Source organism: Anopheles cruzii, chromosome 3, assembly GCF_943734635.1.
Source record: "Anopheles cruzii chromosome 3, idAnoCruzAS_RS32_06, whole genome shotgun sequence".
NCBI classification, from domain to species: Eukaryota; Metazoa; Arthropoda; class Insecta; order Diptera; family Culicidae; genus Anopheles; species Anopheles cruzii.
The window spans coordinates 78,193,702-78,200,254 of record NC_069145.1 but is presented as its reverse complement, the minus strand read 5'-3'; positions in this window follow the sequence as shown (position 1 = coordinate 78,200,254).

Genomic DNA, 6,553 nt, shown 5'->3' with positions numbered 1-6,553 from the left:
GCCGTCCTTCGGTGGAGGCTGCGCCGCTGATCGTTCGTGTCATGTTTGACCAGCGAGAACCTCATGGCCGCCGATGGCCCGTGGTCCCGGGTTTGCTCGGGAACGGCTGAAAAACTCAACTCTTCCCCGACCGGCCCCCGTTGCGGTCAAGAACGTGTGTGAGGGCTCACCCGGTTCTAGGAGGTTCGCCTCTTCTGGAGGGTCCAGCGACTCCATCTCGCGCGCTCGCGGGACGTGCGATTCGATTTGCTTCTTCTGCTTGTCATCCTGTTAGCGCTCAACAGACCACCACATCATCCCCGTAAAGCCATTCCCGCCGTCCGGGGTTTTGCTACGCCAGGCGGCCACACTCTGTGGGTCTTAATGAGGTTTTTTGTGTAACCTTACATTATTATACGGCCCCTCGGCCCATCGAGCTCACTCGATGTTCAAGCATCCACCATCACCACGACGAGGCAACAAAGAACCACGGAATCGGTCGTACTGGGGAACACGTAATGGCGTAAAGGTCTATCGCTCTGTCGGGCGCGAGTTCCAGAACAACACACTGCGAAGCGAAATCGTTGACTCCTTGCGCGGCGGCTCCTTTCCCTAGCCCCAAAGTGATTCCCAGTTCTTAGAGCTCTCATTAGCGAATGCGGGTTGTGTTTGATTTTTCGCGTGACCACCATCGCCGTCGCGGCGACGGCAGGAGAGAACCGGGTCAAGGGATACGACGCGAAGCAAAGGTTGAAACCCTTTCCATTGACCTCGGGCATAGAGGAATATTCAATTCTAGCGGGTGCGCTACAATAAAGAAGGAGGACAAAACAAACAACAAGCCCTCTAAATAAATCAGTAAAAATAGTATAAGAATAAGGTTATAATGCAAAATAGTAAAAACAAGAGATACAAAGAGAGTTAGAATACGGAGAAAACAATTGTTTTGGAACATAATAAATAAAGAAACACAAGTGAAAGCAATTGAAACGCAAAAATGGATAAGAAAAGTCATAAAATAAATAACTCGAAAGCACAATAGATAACACGAAGTATGAAGCAAACTGAATTTCGAACCGAAATGACATAGACGAGATCGTTTGAATCAGTTGGACTCCACAAAAGTCAACCGATCGATACGCAACAAAGCGTGTTTCTATCGCCATCACTGCCCTTTCAAGGATCTCGCTCGGGCCCGCCCCGGAAGGAACACTGGGGACGGGTCACCTTAAAGCGGTTCAATCAATAAAAAAACGAAAGAAAGAAAGGAGCGATTGTTTTGGATCACGTTCTTGGGCACAAAATGAAAAAAAAACAAACGCAGCATCTTGTGACTCCGAACGCAAAGAATCGAAGAAGAAGCAGAAATAAACCACGGCGAAGCAGGACGTTTATGTGCCGCCGGGGCTCGGTTTTAGAAAGTTTCCCTGCACAGCACAGACGACAGAATCTGCTCCACACCCATGTGCCTGCCCTCGGGAACTGGGGGTTTTGGGCGAAAGAACTTTGTGTTCTTTCGGAAATCGTTTGGGACACATGGCGCGCGCGACGTTGGTCAAAGGCCTCTCACTTGGCCACCCCGTCGGGCTGGCCTGCGGGGAGATATGTGAAGCCGAGGTTGATTTCTTCGTCTTTCGGATCGGGGTCTCTCTCTCCCTCTGGCTCTGTTTGGGGATTCTCCATTCACCCCGCAAACGGGGCCGTGTTTTTTTTTTTCTTCCGGGAGACCTCGCCAGTCTTGCCCCAGTGAAGGAGAATACAATTCTGAAAACGAAGTTCATAAAACTTTCCTGAAGCAAGAATGGATGCTGCCTGGCCCGCTAATGTTGTTGATGCCGGCGGGGCGAGAGCAAAAGGTGAGTTTTTACTTTCCATTCCATTTCCATTCTTGTAGTTTGTTGTTTTCTTTCGTTTTCTTATGGTTCCCCCTTAGGTGTGTTGCCCCTTGCGCAACGGGGTTTGGCCTCGTCATGATCCGCTTTCCTCTTCCTAATACTCGATTAAAACCGATTTGGGGAGCCCGCACCCCAAAAAAGGAAACAAGCGCAGGTAAAGGGAGAACGTGCGCGCAAAGGAGCATTCAAACGAAAGCCCATTTCCGACTGGAACGAACAAGAAAAAGACCAACGCCGGAGCCGGAGCCGTAGCCGGGGCCGCAAATTGCCCTGCCCGAAAGAACCAAATTAAGAATCCAGACACGACTGATTTGAGAGCGCGCCAGAGATTCGACGGGGCCGGGGCCACGCAGAACACGGGAACACGCCCGAGAAATGAAGATTCGTATAATTTCCTTTCGCCGGAATTATCGCCGTACCCATCACGGCACAGCACGGACGGCACGTAGCATCCACAGGAGGAAGAATTGAGCCACAACACACTTGGGAGCGTGTTCCGGGAAGATTCCGGTTGCGTCTTCGGCGTGCGCGCGATTACGATCATTAGCGTTCTGTATGAGAAGCTAATTTTCATAAGTTAGCGAAAGGTGGTGTTTTTGGGAAACAGCAATTCTCGCCCCGTTTCGGTGACGCACGTACGCGGTAGTGTGTGTCTCTGGCCGGCTTTCGGGGAATACTTTCAAATTCTGGGACTTTCGGACGTTCTAAAAATGGCGAACCGGCCTCGCGCGAAAGTGAACTGGTTTCCTCGCCTTTCAAAACCGGGACCATTTGTGGAGGTGTCCCGAGCCGATGGAAGCTAAATACGATCGATTGGGATTCGGATAACACATACCGTGCGCGCAATGGGTCAATAGATCTGTCAAATGATGTGTCTCTTGGAACGCTTGGAATACTAACCTGAAAAGAGAATAAAACAGAAAAAAAGGGATAAGTATTGTTTAACTCAAACACAGCACAATCAAAACGAGGCAATGGAACAAGAAAAAGACTTATTTAAACATGAAAAAATCACCAAGGATTCGAAAGAAAACAAGAGGAAAATTGAAAATAGACCAACTTTAGAGACAGAAACATAGGATGGGCCTTAGGCCGCAACAAAACAAATAATAAAATACTTCATCAAACGACACCCAGAGGACGTAGAAGCGTTTCCGTGGGCGGCCCAAATGCCACGGATGCCTACCATCCCCCCACACGCACACGACAGCTAATCGATTCCTGTTCCATCCTGTCCCCAAAAAAAAAACTAAAGAGAACACGGAAAAAGCGACGAAAAAAGGACGAAACCCGAAACACTCCGGATGCGAAAACACTCACAAAAATAGAGTCATGCATTATTCATTGAATATTTCGCTAATGCTCCGCGTTTTTGTTTTATTTGTTTTTCCGACCCCCAACGACCATCACCCCGCACTACGGACTGGGCCCCGGTGCTTTGTAACAATGTGAGCTGTTCTTAGTAGGACATCTCATTGACAGAAAAACGCGTGACGGAATCGCGAAATTGCGCGATTGAGGAGCACTGTGTTTTGAGGAAACTTTGGTTCGAAATTAAATACTCCCCGCTGTGGCACAGGATCTATCCTCCGAAAATCGTTCACCAAAACACACACCATGCCGATGCCAATCGAAGGCGACACACGTATTGGGCGCAGATAATCGAGATGATGGCACTCCGGATGGTGCCATTTTATCGATTCCCGGCAGCGGATTGGCACAGCACCAAGAATCGGGCGCGCCGCCCATCTTCGATCGATGGCCCTTTTCTGGCTGCCAAGGATGCTGGACACACACACACTCGGGGGGGAAATGGATTGGAAGAATTGTGTGCTAGTTACCGACCGAAGAGTTATTGGTTCTCGCGAAGGCTAATGGGGGGTGCGGCGAAAATTAGAGCAAAGAGGCGCCACCAGCGAAGTGTGTAATATGTTTGGCCCCTCTCCCTGCCCAAAACCCCCTACGGGACCAGCGAGAAAGTTACTGCGCGAGATCCTTGCTCCCTGTTCCCCAAAGGGCTAGCACTATTGGGAGGACGACGGACGGCCACAGTTTGCTCACAGAATAAGAATGCTGATTGTAACCCCCCACTGGCCCCATAAATACTAGGGTTCATGTTGGCAAATAAGACATCCGTATCAGAGTTCCGCGTTCATGGCTTCGAGGATTTTGGGTTGCGCCATTTGTTGAGTGTTTTTGGTTGCGTCGTGTCCATCTTCAATATGTGTTGCTAGTGTACTGGAAGTAGTCGTCGCCAAGATAAGCAAACTGCTCGAAACTGTCCGAAGTTCCGGGCCCTCAATGCCATTTTAAGCACGCAGCCGAGCAGCAGATCATTGAAAGTGCCAAAAATGATTGTTGATCCATTTGCAACAAACAAACATTGTTTTTACTGAAAAGCAACTTTAATTACCCGTAACTGCTCGAATGCGCACTAAAGTTTGGTTCTCGAGTGCGCCCTGGCACTCGAAAATGATTACAAACAGCACACCATTAATCAATGTCGGCGGGCCCTTTTTTCGGTGGCTTTTAATCGGCACAAAAACGCTACCGAGAGAGGGCACCCCCGAGGAAGCGCAATGAAAGTTATTTTCTTACGCTGACATTTTAAAGCGCCCTCTTAACATTCTCCGCTCCGCGGTAGCAGCACTTAACTAACGACGCTCGGCAACGCTGCCTCAAGTGCCTGCTGTCAATTGTTGAGCCGCGGGGTGGGAAGGTGGGACGAGCGGTGAAAGGACAAGCCTGGTGGACACAAGTGGCTGGCTGGCTGGTGAAACCTGAGCGCATAAAACACGGTCCCCGCGGTCGGTCCTCCGCGATCGGACACCATAACACATCATATGTGCGCGCGTCTGTGTACTCTGCTCTTCTTCTTTTCACCACGCTGCTAACGAGCCATCGCGGCCAGGCCAGCAACAGCACACGGAACAGCTGTTCCGTGTGGTGGCGATGGTACCCTCCCTCCGGAGGTCGCCGTAATAGTAGCCTCTTGCGCTCTAGCTGCCTCTCTGCGCGGCGCGAATAGATCTCAAAAGCTCGACACGGATCCTGAAACCATCCCTGAAAGTCCCAAGGGCCGGCGTAACACGAAGCCCGAAACCCGAAGCCGCCCTGCCTGACGACGAGTCCTCCTGATCACCGAAAAGGGAACGGAGAAAAAAAACCGGACTATCCGGAAAAGGGATATCGTGCTGCTGCCCTCTCCTGGCTCGTCTTTCCACTTTCTAGAGAGATGGTACACGCCGTGGCCGGCCGTTGGTATGGTTTTAAAGCCAGCGAACGCGAAAGAACGAAATCAATGCCAGGCGAGCGAGAAAAATCCATTTGCTGCCTCCGTCTCGCTCGCGCACTCGCAACGAAAGCGAGGGATTTTATGAGCAGAGAGAGCGAGAGAGAGAGAAGGAGAAGCGAACGAGACGCAGCGAAAGGTAAATAAAAAATAAATCATGGCCATCGCCTCTAAAAACCCGAAAAACTCCCCGGGAACGGGGATATTATGCTACGCGCGGCGCAGCATAGCCTGCGCTTAGAACGGCGCATCGACCAGGTCCCGTCGCATCAGTGTGTGTGTGTGCAGCATCATTGTAGAACGACACGACGACGACGACGACGCTGATGACGCTCTACTATGTTGTTCGATTGCCTCCGTGATTCTACTCGCTCTCTCTCGCTCTCTCACTCGCAACATTCGATGCATTCGATGGACGCACAGCATAAGAGGCAAGTGCCAGAGTGCTCATGAAGGCACACACAGCAGCAAAACAACGGCAACGCTGCGTCTGCCGCACGACGGCGATGACTGCGGAAAGAATAGAAAGGATCCTTTCCTGGCTCCTTTTTGGTCGTCGTGCGCGAACTGCAGCACGAAAAAGGAATGCACGAAAATTACACAGTCCAGAGAGTCTGTGGCGGCGTCGTCGTCGAGGATTTTTTACGATGCACACAATCCGCCGCTCCGGTGCATCGGCGAAGAAGAGAACGCGCGAGAGATCGTGGTGCAATAAAGCGGGCGGCATCAGGATCAAAATGCATCAAATGAGTGAAAGGGACACACACAGAGGGCAAAGAGAGAGAGCGAAAGAAGGTTGTTCGGTGGATTATCGCACGCGAACCGGAGCCGACCGAGTGGCAGCAGATGCTGCAGCCGTCGCCGCATGCATTCGCGTCCTCGCCATCGACAACATCTCATCCATCCCGGGTCCCGAGAGCCACACAAACACTGCGTTAAAAGTGCTGCAACCATTTAGAATGCATTCGTTCTTCCTTTGCGGCAGTTAAATGCAGCGGAACAACACACGGCGCAGAACGTGCGCGCCCTGATCGTGTTATGTTGGGAGCATCGCAGAGGCAAAAACGTGGCAACATAGCCCCGTCGTTTACAGCTCTCTCGCACGCTTGTGTGTGTGCGTGTCGAGGTCTTTGCAGAAATCATTTACAAGTCCTTGTGCGCCTCTTTGCCTTGGATGCGGCGGCGATGAGCGTAAAGTTAATTTTGCTACAAGTAATTATTTAATTACAGGAAACCCGGCTCTACGGCCGAACCGAGACCGAAGACCGACACGGACATCATGTACCGTCGTCGTACACAGTGATGCACCGAAAAAGGCTACGGTTTCCATGGTCACCAAATATGAACCTTGAGGGCAAGCGATCAGGCATCCTTGATGAGCTGGATA